Below are 20,280 nucleotides of genomic sequence, written 5' to 3' on the forward strand. Positions count from 1 at the left end.
GAAGTAACATAGTTGTGATCCTTATTTTTGTTTTAAACTGTGTTGGCGTTAAATCACTCCCAGTGAAGTATAGACTTGATAGACTGCCTCGGGTGCACCACAAGTCCCAGCGGGCCCGGAGATTACTCTGAACAAAGAGACATCCGAAGCGTATAATTGCTCAAAGTCATCTGACGCTTTATTCATTCCATACAGTTTATATGATAAAATATCCTCAACAGGAGAACAATGGATACACAGTTACGCCTCTTTGACATGTTCCCAAAAGAATACATTTGTATCATTCTGCTAGAAGAAGAAATGATTTTGCCTGGTTTCTCACGACTAAACCAGCTGTGTACAAACTATACAACTATTGTTTCTCAAGAAGAACTGAGATAAGGGAAATAAAGAACTGAGACCTAACTAGATTTTGTTCTTAGCAAAATACATGAGAAATACACTTATTATTTCAATGTTCATAAAATGTCGGCTAGAGAATCAAAATGGTTGAACTATTGCTCAGACAAACTAATAAAGAAGAACTCTTGCTAAAATTCTTCTTTCAATCCCCTCTTGAAAATTATTATATTTATTTACAATGATTTTCTCTTAACCTTTATAGTCTAAGGAATGGGGTGAAGTGTGATGTAAGAGGGTGGTTAGATCTAGTCCTACAACATTACCGTTATACATGAATAAATTGTCTATACCTTTGTTAAGCATTTTCTTAAAGCAGGGTACCACACAAAGCATGATGATACCGATTTATAATAATAATTCCTAGCTATACCAAAGCTTGCTTCCAACTATTACATCACCTAAAATACTGATCTCAAGGGCTGTCAATGCCAAAATTCTTAATGGCCAGAATGACCCAGCACTATCAGGAATGTAAATACAACATCTATCTACTTTATCAATATGTATCTCCCTTTTTCTACAAGGATCATATCCAGAGCCATTCTATTCTGGAATGTCATCTGGGACACAGCTTCTAGTTGCTCTTGAAACATGAACATGTTTCCCTATGAAGCGATATCTATTTCATGGCGTCTAGTCTGTAAGTATTGCATATACATATGGGGAGTGTGTATAACACATTTTGCTAAGCATACCATAGCGCACTTGCCAAATGCATACAAAAATAAAATGAAAACAACCACCAAGACTATGCTGGTAGCGATCCCCTTTAACCATCCAAAAATACTTGATCCCGAGAAAAACCCATCCCATGGATTGGTAAGGCCTGAATTCTTCTTAAGCTCAACCGACAAACTCTCTAGTTTTCGGATAGCTAATGTGACCTTTCCATTGGGACCAGTATTACTGGGGATGTATGTGCAGCATGTACCTATTTTCTCTATCATGTGACAGACCTCTCCTTTCTCTGCAAGCATCATATCTAATGCTACCCGATTCTGAAAAGTCATTTGTGAGGTGGACTCTAATTGTTCTGCTATTCCCTGGAGGGCATCTCGTGTGTAATTAACAAACCTCTGCTGATTAAAATAAATGTCATTTATCCAATCTACATTCTTATTTATTGTAACTATGGGAAACAATGATTCAAATCCAGCCGCTACCTGATCTCGGGCATTAAACTCATTTGGGACCCCTCTTGGAACACCTATGGCATCTATATAAACATGTGGGTCAAAACTACCCATGGGGACCTCTCTCTTTTGTTTCCCTGTAGTTCTAGTGTTTCCCTTAAGCTGATGTGTGTTTACGTCATTTTCAGTGAATATGTGTAGGGGCATTATTGCTTTAGCAAGGGCACATTGTCCTGTCCACTTCCTGGACAGCCTAGTCCTTATATTCATGTATCCAATATATGTCTCCCAAAGACATTATTTGATTCTCTATAACAGTAGACCTGTAGGTGGAGCAGTAACCCTCTGTAAAATTTCCTAAAAATCCACCCCCACCACTGTGTCTGGAATAACGTGTAGCTACCTGGGTAAATTGTGATAGATCCCGTGGGCCTAGATTCTTTAGTTATAATGGGGTATTCCTTTTTCCATGTTTCACAGTAAGAATGGTTACTAGAGGTATTGGTAAAACAAGTTTCTGCATTCTCAGGGATGTTAAGGGGCACCGTACCCAAGTGTGGCCCCGCTCCTCCACAGACATAACAATCTGACATGTTATGTGAGCTAGCACTATACCTCATCCATTCTAACCATAAGTTTACATCAGAGAACCCTTTCTCTATGGCCATAGTATCCTTAAAGGTGGGGTCTGCTATAGCTATCATTTCTCCCAAAGTCTGCATCTGGGGTTTTAAAGGATTCTTTATCCTTTTTGCTTGTGGCTCCCACTCAGAGGAGCCATGCACATCTTTCAATTGGAAACGTCCTAGTGCATGGTCAGAGCCTCCCTTTGTCCACATCCCCATCATATATACACCAGCATCCCCTGGGCTAGGATTCTCTAGGGTCAGGGTGAGTTTTATTTGCTTCCTATAGCAACTTCCCGTTCTCCTTAATGTCATTCTACTGATAAGTGATTTCCCATTCTTTCCTGTCTAAAGCACTCTGTGGTTTATATCCCCAATCTGGGCCTGTGTTCCATCCTACAGCCCCCCATTGTCCACATTCATTCCCCCAGTATTCATCCGTGACACACACATAGATATCCCTAGACTCTGGAATGTCCTTACACCAGTGATATAGCCAAGCAGGGTCAAATGGACAAGGTACTATGTCACAATACTCAAAAATAAAAATGGCTACATGAATTTTTGAAGAATTATACCAAAATGTGGTTACATCGCCTGTTTTCTTAATAGCTATCTGGGGATATTTGGAAGGGGCTGACGTAGCTCTTTTCCTCCTAACAAGTCTCTGTGCTACAGGGATCTTTGTTTCTTCATTCCCCTCTTCGGCAGAGGGTGTGCTGTTCTGGCCTCCACACAGTTTTTCAAGGGGGCCTAAGTCTTCTGGGTGATATATACAGTTAGTTATGATTCAGGTTGGGATGAACACTAAGAATACTAGTGCCATCAAGAAAATCCACAGCTTGCCAAAGTTCCTTGCTATAAATACAGTTATTTTGCTCATTTTCAGAGACTATAACCTCTGCTTCGCTCGCTCTTCGAGGATTTTCAACACCTGCTTCTCCTCCTTTATCTGTGTCTTTGTCTTTGCCTTGCTTCGCACAATCCACCTTTGTTACTCGACTGGCATGGATCCGGGCTTGTTGGTTTTCAACAAGGGCATTGATTCTGGTCACTGCGACTACCTTTGTCTTTTGGTCCAAAACGAAATCCGGCCTTGGTCTTGTGATGCTACTTCATCTCCTTGCTTTAAGGGATGGGTTAATACGTTGATACCTGTGAAGAGAAAAGAAAGGTGCGAGCAACTTTTTCGTTCCACTTGATTCAAAATTCCAATTACTTTTTCTCAACTCGTCTTTGATTGTCCTATTTATCCTTTCCACTATACCTGAACTCTGTGGATGACAATCTATTTTCAGGATTTTAACTAGTTCCTGACATTCTCTTTAATATTAAAGCTGAACCATTATTAGAACTAATTCAAAGCAGGCATCCCCATCCAGAAATAATCTCCTGATTGAGAATGCGCGCCACCGTGTGGGCATCTCCCTTTTGTGGCCCTAAAAGCTTCCACTTATCTGCTGAACATGTCCACTATTAACTCTTGTTTCTACCCTGTTGGGCTTGTGTGAGAAATCTATTCGTAGATGTTCATGTTTGGCCTTATGTGTTTGTTTGTGTTGTTCCTAATACAGGTGATGCACCTAGCAACATATGCTTTCACTAATTTAGGCCTGTAAATGGACATATGCTTTCACTAATTTAGTAAATGCAAAAAAACTTCAGTAATACTTCATATGTTCTTTCCCACCCCCTATGTCCTATTCCATCATACTAGGCAATAGACAGTGGGGCGCTAGCTGCGGGGATACAAGATCTCCCCTCTTTTAGAAAAGGCTATTCTCAACTTTTTCTAAACCATCACCTAATTCCTTAAACCTGTTCTGTAGCATGCATTTGTAGCTCTAACAATGTGTGATCTTTTGGCCTGGTGCAGGAACCATCTACAAAAACATCCTCTGTTCCCTCTATGGCTGTCCTGATATATTATGCTATACAATCATGTTGTGGTGTAACACACCCTTTAATCCCAGTAACCCATTTAAAACTGGGGCCTACCCTAGGGCAAATGATGTGGCCATCCCTGTTACCATCTCACAAGATGCTATGCTTGGAGTCACTTCAGGCATGCCTTAGACCTGAAATTCGACCATCTTTGGACAAAAACTATAGGGCAAAGTCCACCACCATACTCCTGGGCAAGTACACCTGTCATGGTCTTACAATTGTCCCTTGCAAAAACACAACATTTTTCCATAATTTGGGAGGCCCAGTGCAGGCGCTACCACCATAGCATTTTTCAGATACATAAACCCATTCAACATTTCTGGTGACATTTCTGGACCTGTGGCTTGTCTCAAAATGTTGTCATAAAATAGGAGCAGTCGGATCCATTGCAATCAATGATCCTGGTTTTGTGGGCGGGCAAGACCCACATGTCCTCAGTCTCTGACCATCTCCTGTATCATGTCTTCAGTCTCTGACCATCTCCTGTATCATGTCATCAGATACCACTTGCATACTACAATCAGATAAAACTAAAACTTTTTGGCTCCGTGCCAATCTTACTAAAACAACTTTTTGGCCTTGTGCCAATCTAACAAAAACCTGTCCAGAGGTTCCCCTCCCTTAATAGAGGACACCCCTAAAATATCACCCAAAAACTGTAATCAGATAAAAAGTTGATCTGATTTGAAACTTTTGGCTCGGTGCCAATAGGGTCCAATGGTCACACTAATTGCGGTAACCCTTTCTGTTCAAAAATAAATTCCATAACTATAACAGGAACGAATATATTTAAGTTTGAACCCTTTCTTGGCAAGTAGCCAATTTTCAAAATTTTGCACCAGAGCTCCCTTTTACATTTTGGGACACAAGGGACCCATTTGTAAAATGTAATTTCTCATTATCTATAATTCTATAAAAAATAACCTCAAAATATCTTGCCGACTATGACGAACTATGTTTTGCCTGATAAAAACTGTCTTTGTTCACTATTATTACTCTTCCCAGAGGTTCCTATGCTTTATGCAAAAATGTATAAATGGCAAAACTCCAAAAATTCCATAAAAAAATAATTGCATATGTTTGGCAATGCTGGGACCCATAGTCCCACGAGCTGGAACACGGAGTCCTATCAGGCTCCGCGCAAGAATTGACCCCCTCCCTAGGAATGTGGGAACCACCTCTCCCTAGAAATTACATAGTTACATAGTTACATAGTAGGTGAGGTTGAATAAAGACAATAGTCCATCCAGTTCAACCTGTGTAGGCATGTGTGGCTGTAATCATCTCCCATACCCCTGAATGTTCTGATCCTTGAGATGTAAGTCTAAGAGTCTTTTGAAAGCCACCATACTACCCGCAGAAACCACCTCTTGTGGTAGAGAATTCCACAATCTTGTTGCCCTAACAGTAAAGAACCCCCCACGTTGCCTGAGGTTAAAACGCTTCTCCTCTAATCGCATTGTATGCCCTCGAGTCCTCATGCAATCCCTTCGAATGAACAGCTTTTTTTCTAAGCTGGGATCCCCATTAAGATATTTATAAATTGCTATCATGTCCCCCCTCAGACGTCTCTTCTCCAGGGAGAATAAATCGAGCGATTGTAGACGCTCTTCATAGTCAAGGTCCTCCAATCCCCTAATTAGTTTAGTTGCCCTTCTCTGGACTCTCTCCAGCTCCAACACATCCCTCCTGAGGACTGGCGACCAGAACTGGACGGAATACTCCAGATGCGGTCGGACCAGAGTTTTATAAAGTGGAAGGATTATAGTCTTATCTCTGGAATGCATCCCTTTCTTTATGCATGCTAATATTCTGTTGGCTTTGGAAGCTGCCGCTTGACATTGCATGCTGTTTCCTAATCTATCATCAACCAATACTCCCAGATCCTTCTCCATTTTTGATTCCCCCAAGGGCTCCCCTCCTAATGTGTATTGTGATTTTATGTTTTTAGTCCCCAAGTGCAAAACCTTACACTTCTCCACGTTAAACCTCATTTGCCATGTCGTTGCCCACTCTGTTATTTTGTCCAGGTCATTCTGCAGGATATCTGCTTCATGTTGTGAAGTTATTGCCCTGCCCAATTTTGTGTCATCTGCAAAAACTGATATCGAACTACTGATCCCGACCTCAATGTTGTTTATGAATAAATTGAACAAGGTTGGTCCCAGGACTGAGCCTTGGGGGACCCCGCTTACCACCTCAGACCAGTCTGAGTATGCGCTGTTTATTACTACCCTTTGGACCCGCCTTTTTAGCCAGTTCCGTATCCAAGAGCAAACCCTGCTATCGATACCTGCAGACCTTATTTTATAAATTAAGCGCTTGTGGGGAACTGTATCAAACGCCTTAGCGAAATCCAAGTACACCACATCCACTGGTCTCCCCCTATCTAGCTCACAGCTCACCTCCTCGTAGAATGTAAGGAGATTGGTTTGACAAGAACGCCCATTTGTAAACCCGTGCTGATTACTGCTGATGATGTTGTTGTCCTTAGCAAACTCTACAATATAGTCCCTTATCATCCCCTCCAGAAGTTTACATACTACTGATGTCAAACTGACAGGCCTATAATTTCCCGGGATATGCCTCTGGCCCTTTTTGAATATTGGAATCACGTTAGCTTTCTTCCAATCCCCTGGTACATCTCCTGTCCTAATACTGTCAGCAAAGATCAGGAACAGTGGTCTCGATATAACTTTACTGAGTTCCTTGAGTACTCTCGGATGTATGCCATCCGGTCCTGGCGATTTGTTTGTGTTAAGTTTATCCAGCCTTTCCCTGATTTCCCCCTCTGTTAGCCATGGTGGCAAGTCCTGTGTATTACTACTAACCATACAGTCATGGTCAGTGTACCCCTCCTTTTCCTGTGTAAAGACTGACGAGAAAAAAGCATTTAGCACGGTTGCTTTTTCAGTGTCCTCTGTAACCATCCTCCCATCATTGTTAATTATGTGTGCAATATGCTCTGCCTTAGTTTTTTTGCTGTTGATATATTTAAAGAATTTCTTTGGGTTTTTTTTACTATCCTCCGCTATTTGTCTCTCAAAGTTGATTTTAGCCATCTTGATTTCTTGTTTACTTTTCTTATTTGCCTCCTTGTATTGCTCGAAAGCCGATACTGTGCCCTCTGATTTATACTTCTTGAAGGCCAATTTTTTCCCCCTAATAAGTTTTATGACGCTACAGTTTAGCCAGCCAGGTTTGGCTTTGTCTCTTCTAAATTTATTTCCCATAGGAATGCACTGCAAGATGCCTTTGCCTAATATGTTCCTAAAGCATTCCCATTTTTCCTCTGTGGTCAGGGATCCCAGGGTTTGGTCCCAGTTTACCTTTTCCATCATTGAGTACAATTTTGGAAAGTTTGCCCTTCTGAAGTTTAGGGTTCTTATGTTCCCCACTTGTCTTGTTATGTTGTTATTTACACTAAATGTGATCATCCTGTGATCGCTAGAGCCCAGGTTGTCCTGGACTCCTACCTCCGAGATTATGTCTGGGTCATTAGTGAGCAATAGATCCAGGACTGCGTTTTCTCTGGTGGGGGAATCCACCAACTGTGACATGTAATTATCCAGTAAGGTTTCCGTGAATAGGCGGGCCTTCTGTGAGTGTGCAGTCCCCTCTTCCCAGTCAATGTCGGGGTAATTGAAGTCCCCCAATACGATGACTGATCCCAATTTTGCCACTTTACCCATTAGTGCTAAAAATTCCAGCTCTACCTCCTCCCCTTGGTTAGGTGGCCTATAGCAAACCCCCACAATTACTTTCCCCTTTTCTCCTTCCCTATGGAGTTCAACCCACACAGATTCTAAATCCATGCTCATCCCATCCGTAATGTCACTCCTTTCTGTCACCTTTATATTGTTCTTGACATAGAGACATACCCCTCCCCCTCTTTTTCCTACCCTGTCCTTCCGGTACACCGAATACCCTTGGATATTGGCCAGCCAGTCATGTGAGGGGTCGAACCAAGTCTCTGTTATTCCCACAAGGTCTATGTCCTCCTCATGTACTAACATTTCCAACTCATCCATCTTATTAGCTAGGCTCCTGGCATTAGCATATACCCCTCTTAGTTTTAAGGAAGTTAAGCGCAATTGGCGGTTATGTTTATTCCTGTTTGGTCTGAGGTTCTCCCGCACAGAAATGTACCAACGTCAAGGTCAACATCGCAGCTTCAAACAATTATGTATGTCTAACTTGGAAAATGAATATTCAGAACAACAAAAAACAGGGGCGCCATGTTATCTTGTGAGGTAATACTATTTTAAATGTACCTTCGGCCAAGAGTCTGTCTAATGTATGCCTGACTCCATCCTCCCTAACAAACTAAGTGGGCACCTAGGTATTATTCTGAAACCGTTCCAAATGATTGAGTACTCTCCTGACTCATTCACAATTGGTAAAGGGGGGGTTTCTAAATGTCTTGGTGGGGATCCCATTAATTCCCATTGAAGGTTCGGCTTCCAATGTCTCTCCATTCCAGAATTCTTGTGATATGGAGCTGAAAGTCGCTCCACAATCCACGAGAATTGGAAGATTCATGCCATCTACACAAAGTGAAATCATAGGCAGTTGTTGATAATTGAGAGACACACGTGGAAATGCTGAGTCCCCACCTTCTGGGCACCATCATTGTTGCGGATGTTGAGGCTGCCAGTTAATGTTAAATTTAAAGCGGAGTTCCACCCAAAAGTGGAACTTCCGCTTTAGGGAGTCCTGACCCCCCGACATGCCACATTTGGCATGTCATTTTTTTTGGGGGGGGGGGGAGCGGGTACCTAGTTTTGACAGGTACCCGCTCCCACTTCCGCTCGGAGCGCCGCGGCGCCCTGAGCGGAAGTTCTCCTCTCCCCCTCCCTCCCTGCAATCTTCTGGGACACGTCAGAGGTCCCAGAAGATTGGCGGCCAATCACGGCGCGCAGCGCAACTCGCGCATGCGCAGTGGGTACCCGGCTGTGAAGCCGCAAACTGTAACAGCCGGGTGCCCACAGCAGTGATGCCGATGCCGAGGATCGAGGCTTCGGGCGGCCACATCGCTGGACCGTTGGAGAGGTGAGTAAATGGCTGGAACTCCGCTTTAACTCTAGGCTTCTGTTGCTGTGGCTGGTCAGCTGCGGGGGAATCACCGACACAACGGTCCTCATAAGGGCAGTCCCTTTTGACATTTCAGTTTTTACTCTGCAATGTTTCATTTTTTCAATTGACAGTATTCTTAAGTTGGTGAGGTACATGTTTAATACAAATGTCTTGGTTAGAAGAATACCAATAAAGTTGTAACTATAAAGTGGTTGCAGTGCTAAAAGAAAATTCATAATATAAAAAAAAAAAAATCAGTGTTCAAGTGTGATCTGCTGATATTGTTTCATAGAAACTTTTGAATGCTACGGAGGATTTCCTTTACTTCTCTTATAGAAAGGGGGAATGCAGTAAATCTCCCTGGGACAACAATAAATATAACACCTTTTTTTTTTTTTAAGAATGGGTAATGGTTAGAAGCTTAAAGCAGAGTTCCACCTCCCCCTCCACCCCCTCCAAAAATTAAAAGTCAGCAGCTAAACATATTGTAGCTGCTGACTTTTAATATTAGGACACTTACCTGTCCTGGAGTCCAGCGATGTCGGCACCGCAGCCGATGTTTCCATCGGCTGTCGTGTGCTGCTGCCGCCATTGCCGGTGAGGGAACCGGCTGTGAAGCCTTGTGGCTTCACAGGCGGGTCCCTACTGTGCATGCGCGAAGCGTGCTGCGCATTCAGGTTTGGCCGGCGGCGGGGGAAGGAGGAGGGGGCCAAAGTGGGGAAGGGTGCCTGTCAAAAACAGGTACTCGTTCCCCTCTCCCCCCTGAAAGGTGCCAAATGTGGCACCGGAGGGGGGGGGGGGGGAGGAAGCAAAAGAGCGGAAGTTCCACTTTAACTTTATCCTAGTTGCAGAGACAACAGAACTTGACAGTAATTATAACCCTTCCTCATTCAGAATTCTTGGCAAGAGTGGCATTTTGAAATAAACCTATCATGAGACAATAATGAGAGTTGCAGTTGCTGACCACATTTTGAATATGCAGCTGCTGGGCTATTATGATGTGGTCAGGGCTTTTTTTTCCTCAGAGAATAGGTGCAGAAACTCCCACTTTCCAACCCCTTTTACTGTTCCTTAGTTTCACCCCCTACCCACCTCCCATTACTTCCTTTTTAGAGAATACAGACCAAAGCATAATTTGCATTGGTTTGTATGGAATATGTTAATGATGCCAACAAAAGCAGTAAACTAGATCCCCTGCAGCCAGGCACAATAGAGTCCCTTCTAGCAACAATTGATCCCTCAAACAACAATGGACCACCAGAAACAAAATCCCCCTCTGCAGTGACTATCAACCCTCAGCAACAATAGGTCCCGGCAGTAACAACAGATCTCCTCGCTGCCAGCATCAATAGACTCTCAAGCAGCCAGCAACAATAGACCCCTCCCTAAACTGTAGATCTCTTCCAGCAACAATTGACACCCCTAGCAATATAAGACCCACCCCAGCAACAATAGGTCCCCCACCAGCAACAACCGTTCCCCCCTGCAAAAATAGATCCTCCTCCAGCTAGAATAGTTCCCCTCTAGCTAGAAAAGATCCCCCAGCAGCCAGTAGCAATAGACCCTGCAGCACACCCCAAAACCCCTTGCCATTGCATACAGTCAGTGCTGTAGGTGTTGGAACTGCGTTCCCCCGCATTCCTGCTGAAAAAAAAGCCCTGGATGTGGTACTGTTTTTGATACATCAGGTTGTTCTCATCTATACACTTGTTCTTGGTAAGTGACAAAACATACTGCAGCCAGAGGGTCTGCATGACAGCCAGGGAGGCTCTATATTAGTAGTCTGCATGACAGCCAGGGAGGCTCTATATTAGTATCATGGCAGGACTCCTTTTAGAAAAATGTTAGGGTGTACAACCGTTGAACATTTAAGGCAAATGAGCGATAGATGAAGTGAGCAGAGATTTTCTACAATTTATTTAAATGGTAATTCCACCCCAAAGATCTCCATGTTTGGATATGCCCTTTAAGCTAACAGTCAGTTGGGTGTTTCTACTTCCCTGTGTGGCAGATATGGTGAGTTCTATTCAGGAACCCAAAATATGAAGACTTTTATCTCTGTTCACATTATACAAAAGATAAAGATAGCAGCAACAATGTGATAATACAAATGAATATAAGATAGTTACTCTTCCTTTTCTAGATAGAATACATTGTTTGTGGTTCTGTGTGGGATACATCTTGAGTGATTAAACTATGACTAAACCTTGAAGCCACACAGTTCTGTACCTGAAGGACTGTGTGACAACATCCTATTTTTAAGTGCCACGTTTTCATTTTAAATGTCGAGTACAATGCAGAGGCAGTGCATGGAGAGTACAGATGTCTGCTGTTGTATTTTTTTTTTATCAATTTCAATCTCTGAATCACAGATTTCCTGGCTGTGTGAATATTCAAATTAGAGTTTTCTGTTCTAAGGCTAGAAAGGAAGCATCAAATGGTTCTAGGAATCCATGTGTTGACTTTTTTATGTTAGTATCATATTGTTTTATCTGTTTTAAACTGCATTTGGCCCCTTTCAGATGGAGCAGAATCTGTCAAGCATAGCCATCTGCTCAGCGGGGGAATCTCTCCGCTGATCCCCTCTGAGCAGGTGAATGACCGGTCCATGACTGCTCCACTAAGTAGAGCAGATATGGACACAGACCGCTCTTCTCTATGGGGGAGGTCAGATTAAAACAGACTGCATGTTTCCATCTGACTGTCATCCAAACTGATCCGCTGGACGGATGGGGCACAGATCCCAATCAGTCTGTTTATAGGGGACTTGATCAGATTTAATGCTAGCGGGTGTTAGCGGACACATGTCTGCTGACATCCGCCACTCGATTGAGAATAATGGGTGGTCCGATCGGTTCGGCCTGAACAAACTGCAAGTGGACCCCATCGGCCAGCTTGATGTGAAAGGGACCTTAACCACCCTGGTGGTATGATTCTTTCCGATTTTAGGTGTTGAAAGCGGTACCATTATTTTGCATGTAATTCTTAAAGCGGAGTTCCGGCCACAAAATAGACATAGTAGATTTTGGGTCATCCGCTTGCACTGACTAAACAAAGAAGCAGGGTCATCCGTTGGCATTCCTGGTAACAACAAAGCAGTGGTTTTGGCAGGCGCCATTTTTTTTACTTCATGCAGGTCAGCGGACGGCTTTCATCATGATTGACATAGTTGGTAAGGTTGACACTAGTCCATCCAGTTCAACCTGTGTGGGAGTCTATATGCATTTGTGTCTCTACCACTTTCCATATTCCTGTATATTGTGTACACTAAGATGCCTATCTAAAAGTTTTTAAAAATTGTCAACACTTCTGACCGCTGACACCACCGATTGTGGAAGGGAGTTCCACATCTTTTCCGTTCTAACAGTAAAGAACCTTCTGTGCAGTTTAGGTTAAACCGCTTCTCCTCCAACTTCAGTGGTCACGTGTTGTCCTCTTGAACAACCGGAGATTTAATAGTTTATATATTACAAATATTTATATATTCTAACTGAAGCCCACCAGACCCCTTATTCTTTTTGTTGCCCTTCTCTGGACTTTCTCCAATTTCTGCACATCCCTCCTGAGGGCTGGTGACCAGAACTGGACAGCATACTCAAGATGTGTCTGAACCAGAGTTTTGTAAAGTGGTTGAATTATACATATTTCTCATGAGAAAATACCCTTTTTGATGCATGCTAATAGTCTGCTGGCCGGCCTTGCTTGCTGCAGCTTGGCATTGCATGCTATTGCTGAGTCTGTCATCAACTAGGATCCCCAGATTATTTTCCATCCTTGATTATACCAGGGGTTCTACCCCTAGTATGTAGCTTACATTAATATTTTTAGCCCCCAAGAGCATCACTTTACATTTCCCTACATTAAACCTCATTTGCCATGTAGTTGCCCACCCCTCTATTTTAACAAAGTTTTCTTGTAAAGTTTTAATATCCAGTTGTGAAGGTATTGCCCTTCTTGACTTCGTATTGTCAGCAAATACTGAGATTGAACTATTTATATCAACCTCTTTATTGTTGATGAACAAATTAAACTGGATTGGTCCCAGGACAGAGCCCTGGGATACTCCACTCACAACTCCAGACCATTCAGAAGCTATGCTGTTTATCATCACTTTTTGGGCGCCCCTGTAAACCGTTTTCTATCCAGGTGCATACGCCATCATCAATGCCAACAGACCTTAATTTGTATATCAGGCATTTATAGGGTACCTTGTCAAATGCTTTGGCGAAATCTAGGCACACTACATCCCAAGGCAATCCTCTATCGAGATTACAGCTCAGCTAGTAATCGAAATGACTAAGCACTAACATTTGCGCGTAACGCGTCTACCTCTTTGTCCCCTGGTCCATCTGTCAACCACTTGTCATATGAAGCTTCAAAAAAAGGATTTTTGGAAGTGGAGCCATCCGGAATTATTTCCTTATGAGATTACAGTTTATTTTCTCATAGATTAATTATTTTCTCATAGATTAACAGGTTGGTCTGTCAAGAACCAACTTTCATAAATCCATGCTGTTTACTACTAATAATACTATTTTCATCAGGACATTCTTAGATATTTATTTTAATCCTCTCCAATACTTTACATACTAATGATGTTAGGCTGACTAGCCTGTAGTTTCCTCTGCCCTTTTTTTGAATATTGGTACCACGTTTGCTTTCCGCCAGTCCCCTGGTACCATTCCAGTCAGTAAGCTGTACTTCAAGATTAGGAGTAACGGTCTAGCAATGATCCTGCTAAGTACTTTGAGGACTCTCAGGTGTAAGCCATCTGGCCAGGTTATTTGTTCACATTGTTTTTTATGTCATTTAAGAACATTAGCTTCTGTTAGCACTCCTTGCCATGTTGCTAGCACTACCATTTTGTCTATTATACCCCTCCTTTTCCATAGTGAATACTGAGCAAAAGAATGTATTTAATACATTTGAGTACTCTACCACCAATATCTGCGTAACCTTGTCTTTGTCCTTGCCCCCATCCTCCCCAGAGCAGTCATTCCCATGCCAGCTATGGGAGGAAGTCTGTTCCAGGAACTCTATCACTGAGCTGATATCCCCAAAATCATGCAACCTAGTATATTTATTGGGATGTACCAACTCAGGACTAGCCTCTCTAAGGCTCCTCCCACTGCATCTCCTAACTGTAGCTTAGCTACCTGTCTCTGCTTCCTGCACCTCCATATCCCCATCCACCCATACTGGTCCAAGCCAGCGCCTAATGTCCAAACTCCTTTCCAGGCTGCTGATCCTTTGCAGTGTTCCCAGTTGATTCTTTACAAAACAGGAAAAGAGAGCCCGGTGGGACTTTAAATGAGGAGGACTCAATGTGTCATTAAAATGCAATGCGTCTGGTTTATTGACAAAACCGTAATGTGTAGAATAGTAGCCATATAAATACATATCCAACTAAAACATCATTACATGAGCATAATAATGCAAATTATCAGTAAAACATGACAAGGTAATAGTATGCACATAAATACATTTTGAACGTTGAACTTGGCGCGTTTCATGGGTCGCATTGCCCAATTATCAGGAGTATGTGTATAAAAGCATATCTGAAAATATAATAAATGTTAGTCGACATGCAGAGTGAATGACAGATGGGACATGGATACTCAATAAATATAAGACCCAAGTGGGGAGACACCAGTATTAGGGGGGCTGCTGCACACAAAAGGCTTTTTACCTTTATGCATAGAAAAATAGGATAAAAAAAAACCTTCTGCCTCTACAACCACTTTAAGGTTTGTTTTGACCTTGGTCATGAACAGGTTATCTACTCAAGTTAAAAACTGATGTTTCTCTTCCGTTCATTGATGGACACAGCTCCTGATTCTTCCCAACCATTGGGTTATACTGCCCCCTACAGTAGTAGGACACTAGATAGGAAAAAGCTTGACTATGCCTATGGGCAGTCCCAGGGGGTATACATCCACTCTCAGCTATAAGCACTCACTTTTTTTCTGCCTACTCAGGAATAAGGAACTAGTTCCTTGCTGGGATCTCCGGTCCTGTCATTTTTTTCATTTTACATGGAATTTTTTTTTTTTCTTTGATTTTGTTCCAGTGAGAACTACAATCAAGTGCCGGACTGAGCTACAAACTGGATAATATAGATCCTTAGGGTCCCCCCAGTGCGGCCAGTGAGCGCGCGCAGACCGCAGCTCCGCACTAGTTTGGCTGTGACATAGCCCCACTGAACTTGGGGCTGGCCTGCGAGTTAAACGTCTCGCGAAGATGCATACGAACTGGCTTCGGCCTGAGTCACAGCGTTTCCTCCTGGCCGACAGCACCCACATTACGATGGAGCGGTGTCCTGTCTGGAGCGCTGCACACCTTGTTCCTGGTGGGGTAAGTAGCTTTCCCCCCACTACCCCTGGAGGGTTTTGACATGGACGCCTTCCTGGGATGTTCAGTCCTCTGGTTCCCCTCCTTTCCCCCCAGTCCCTCTAAAATTTCAGCCACTGTGGGTCTTTGGCTCCCCCCCCCCCTCCTTCCCCGGGTGAGGTGATGAGCTGGCTTTGTCACATGCTTCTAAGGGAGGCTGGTTGGAGTTGCTGCTGACCTGGTTTTCCTGGTGTGCAATGGGTGATTGAGCAGGGTTCCCTGCCATCCTGGGGGTTGGTAACTAGGGCAGGGATGTCCTTTGAGCTCCCTGCAGAGGATGTTTTTACCATCCACAGGCACGTGGCCGGATCCTGCTAAAAATGTAGGCTGCGGCTTTGCGGCCTACACATCGGAACCTATGTGAGGCGGCCCCTGTGAGTATGGCTGAAGCCACTGCCTCCCATTTGGGCATCCGCCTTCCCCTCCGCTGCCCCTGGGTGGTTGGCTCCGCTGGCACTTGCGTCCTAGGGCTTGGGCGCCCTCAAAAATTTAGGGAGTGGCCTACTGGGCCGTGATTTGCAGCCTACTAGGCCATGCGGCCATTGGGGGAAGGGGTTTGGGCATCTGCCGGGCTGAGGATCCATGCAATTGCGGCTGGGCCCCCACAAAAATTTAGGCTGCGGCTTGCGGCCTGCTGGGCCATTTGGTCAGCTTAACACCTCCCTTGGACCGGGTGACGCTGTGGGGGCACTTAATTTTTAATGATTGCTGCCATTATTGTCTGGGGCACCTGCCTTGTTTTAGCGAGGGTACTCTGCCTGCACATCTGCGTCACAGCGAGCAGCCCACTTTCAAGGGGGCTATGTCTTTTTATGTCCTCATTGGAGGGTGACCCCCTTGTTTTTTTGCGGGGTCCAATAGGTGGTTTTTTTGTGGACCCTTGGCCGGCGTCCCTTTTGCGGGATCACAGTTGGCAGTCTTCCCCTGATTATGTTTTTGGGGTAAATTCATTATATAGCGACACTACTGGGTCTTTGTCCACGCACTGCTCTGATAGTGAGGACGATTCATCTGCTCCTCTAGCCGTGCTTAAATAGGCGCTGGTGTATGCACTGTTTGTGTCAGTGCGTGAAACTTTAAAAATGGAGGTTGCAGCTGATTCCGCGTCAGGCACTGGTTCCTTTTGGCTCCCACAGGCTTTCCAAAGCGGCGAGGGTGTTCCTCTTATGAGTAAGCGACCTACAGAGTCGTGAAACATGTCAACCGTGTCCATGTCTGTTCGATGCACCGTTGTCTTTTATGAATGGGAATAAACACTTCAAGTTCATTCATCTCTGAGTGCGGTCACTTTTTCTCTTTGGAAGTTTGATCACTGGACGGCGGATCCGACCAGCACCTGGATATCTGTGCCTCACCTGAGTGGCTTTCCCTGTGTTGCTTGAATGATTCCTCTTTCCGCTTACCTTGACAATATTGTCGCAAACAGTGGGGTTGTCCAAACGCAATGGTTGCTCTCCGTTTTTTGCTTGCGGTATCCTTATGAGGATTTACTGCATAAAAGGTAAACGGTCCCACCTGTAGTGGACTCGCCAGTTTCCAGGTAAAATTGAGTTACCTTCATCCCGGTTGTGGAGTCCTCGACCTTTACAGGTCAAGGTAATAAGAGGGCGGATGCTCTGGCCCGCCATATGTGCGCTGTGGCTGGTTCGGCAATTAGGTCGATAATCACTATTGCCCTTGTGTCGCAAACTCTGACCGAGTGGGCTAAGCTTTTAGGTGGGGACCTGGAGGTAGAATAATTTCCCTCTGTCTTTGCGGAGCTGGCAGACTGGTTAGTCCAGGAGCTACAATTTGTCTGTGATGTCTCTTTTTGGATGCGGCTCCTTTGATTTCTAGGCTGTCTGTATCAGCAGTGGTCCTTCGGCGTATTGTCTGGCTGAAATGCTGGTCTGCCTACTAGACTTCTAAGAAGGCCTTTTTTGATCTCCCTCTTGTAGAAGGTCGCCTGTTTGGAGCTTACTTGGATGACATTAAGGGTCTCACGGGGGGAAGAGTACTTCTTCCACAGGCTACCAAGGGCAAGGAGCCCCATCGTAGACTTGGGCAATTCTCCTCGGCTCCTAAGCGGCCTCCTCGTTTCTCCGGATCTCAAGATTAAGGATCAAAAGTCAGGGCCCCCACCAGAGGTTTGCAAGAGGACCTGGTTTGGCAAGCCACGAGCGGGCTCTTCCAGACCTGCGGACAAGGCTGCCTCTGAATGAAGGGGCGCCCTCACCTGTATCTAGGGTGGTGGGGATGTCTTTGCTGGTTTCCTGGATCCATGGACCTCCCTGGTACAGGTCAAGTGGGTCCCCGAAGTTTATTCGGTCAGGCTACGAGACCGAGCTCGGTATGACCTCGAGAATGTTTGTTTTTTTTTTTTTTCTTCAGGAGTTTGCTTTGGTTCTGTCCACAAAAAATTGCTTATCTGGGTCTGACTCTGGATTCGGCCTTAGTCAGAGTGTTTCTTCCTCGGAAAAATTCCAGACATTGCAGAAGGCAATTCAGCTTCTGTTCAGAAGACGACATCCCTCCGGGCTTGCATTGCGAGTGCTGGGCCTGATGGTATCCACCCTTGAGGCAGTCTGTTTGCACAGTTCCACACAAGATCTCTGCTAAAGAGATTCTGATGAAATGGGTCAAGGATCCAGGATCTCTAGAGGTGGCTTTCTCTGGCACTTCAACAGCGAAAAATCTTCTCCTCCTGTACTGGTCGGTTGTCTACATTACAAACAAAAAAGAGGTTGGGGGAGCACACCCTGAACATGCATTTCTAAAGCTGGTGCAGCTATAGACCAAGCGACATGCATATTTACAAAAAAGCGCACACATGCAAAAGAAATGACTATCAAATATAAGGCAATCAATGAATAAATAAAAATGGGGTTTTGGTCCCACCATATGGCCATATCGTGCTCAAGCCCACCACTACGTCAAAGTACCCCATTGTCAGTGGGTCCTACACTATCCATGTAAAAAAGGATGAATCCAACTTCTCAAACCCTTGGAGATACTAACTCCTAACTGGGAGAGATGTGCAACTGCACTATGTGGAACTCATCCAATATCTGCTAGTCAATGGACACTAATGGAGTACAGGTGTGGGAGGGTGGGGTGCTCACCTCAGAGTCTGGTCAGACCGAATACATTACAAACAAAAAAGAGGTTGGGGGAGCACACCCTGAACATGCATTTCTAAAGCTGGTGCAGCTATAGACCAAGCGACATGCATATTTACAAAAAAGCGCACACATGCAAAAGAAATGACTATCAAATATAAGGCAATCAATGAATAAATAAAAATGGGGTTTTGGTCCCACCATATGGCCATATCGTGCTCAAGCCCACCACTACGTCAAAGTACCCCATTGTCAGTGGGTCCTACACTATCCATGTAAAAAAGGATGAATCCAACTTCTCAAACCCTTGGAGATACTAACTCCTAACTGGGAGAGATGTGCAACTGCACTATGTGGAACTCATCCAATATCTGCTAGTCAATGGACACTAATGGAGTACAGGTGTGGGAGGGTGGGGTGCTCACCTCAGTCTGGTCAGACCGAATACATTACAAACAAAAAAGAGGTTGGGGGAGCACACCCTGAACATGCATTTCTAAAGCTGGTGCAGCTATAGACCAAGCGACATGCATATTTACAAAAAAGCGCACACATGCAAAAGAAATGACTATCAAATATAAGGCAATCAATGAATAAATAAAAATGGGGTTTTGGTCCCACCATATGGCCATATCGTGCTCAAGCCCACCACTACGTCAAAGTACCCCATTGTCAGTGGGTCCTACACTATCCATGTAAAAAAGGATGAATCCAACTTCTCAAACCCTTGGAGATACTAACTCCTAACTGGTCGGTTGTCTCCATGAATGGCAGCCTGTCCGGGAGAGGAGATGTCCTCAGCACAGATGTGCTCAGGGGCTCTGGACTCTGGCAGAGCCCAGACTGCTGATTAGTGTACTGGAACTCCGAGCGTTCAGACCTTGTGTGGCTCATTGGACAATCGTCTTCAGGGGTGTCCTGTACAAATTCAGACAATGCCACAGCAGTGGTCTATGTCAATCACCAAGGGGGCACAAGAAGTGTCCTGGCGGCTCTGTAAGTAACCGGCATTCTAAGATAGGCTGACTGATTCGTTCCAGCCCTCTCAAACTTCTGCCACAACTCCTGTGCAGGTTTTAGGCAGAAGAGATTTCGGTAATTCTAGTGGCTCCAGACTGGTCTAGCTGGTCTCTGTATGCCGAACTGGTACGGCTGATCGCCTATACTCCTTGGGGACTTCCTCTCCGAAAGGATCTGCTGTCCCAAGGACCAATCTTCCATCCTGCTTTACAGTTGCTGGCTGCCAGGTGCTGAAGGGGTTTGTATTAATTTGGTGATTCTTACACTGTTAAAAGCTTGGAAATCTGCCTTAAGCAAGATCTACCATCGTATGTTGAAGAGGTACATTGCGTAGTGCGAGTCTTTCTCAGTGAGTCAGATCTTAACCTACCTTCAATGGGGGGGTTGAACAAAAATTGGCCTCTAGTATCATCAAGGGCCAGGTATCTGGTTTTGGCGGTCTTTTTCCAATGACCTTTGGACACACACTCCCTGGTGCGTACCTTTTCCTCAGGGTGTCTGAAATTTGGTTCCTTCAGTGCGGTCTCCGTTGCCGCCCTGGAATCCTAATGTGGTGCTTTCAGCTCTACTGAAGCTTCTCTTTGAAAA

The 20,280-nt window shown here is 44.4% G+C and overlaps 1 protein-coding gene and 1 pseudogene across 2 annotated transcripts in view; one reads left to right on the plus strand and one right to left on the minus strand.

Annotated features, from left to right (window-relative positions):
* GTF2F2 (general transcription factor IIF subunit 2) overlaps positions 1–20,280 on the plus strand; it is a 501,983-nt gene that overhangs the window by 424,673 nt on the left and 57,030 nt on the right. The gene's annotated exons all lie outside the window — the stretch shown is intronic.
* On the minus strand, positions 1,802–17,202 carry LOC309546716 (annotated as a pseudogene). Its single transcript has 2 exons — positions 17,130–17,202; positions 1,802–2,683 (listed from the first exon to the last, which is right to left on the minus strand). The product of its transcript is annotated as an uncharacterized misc_RNA (transcript).

The sequence above is a fragment of the Pelophylax lessonae genome (assembly GCF_965119305.1).
Source record: "Pelophylax lessonae genome assembly, chromosome: 2".
In the NCBI taxonomy this organism is placed as follows: Eukaryota; Metazoa; Chordata; class Amphibia; order Anura; family Ranidae; genus Pelophylax; species Pelophylax lessonae.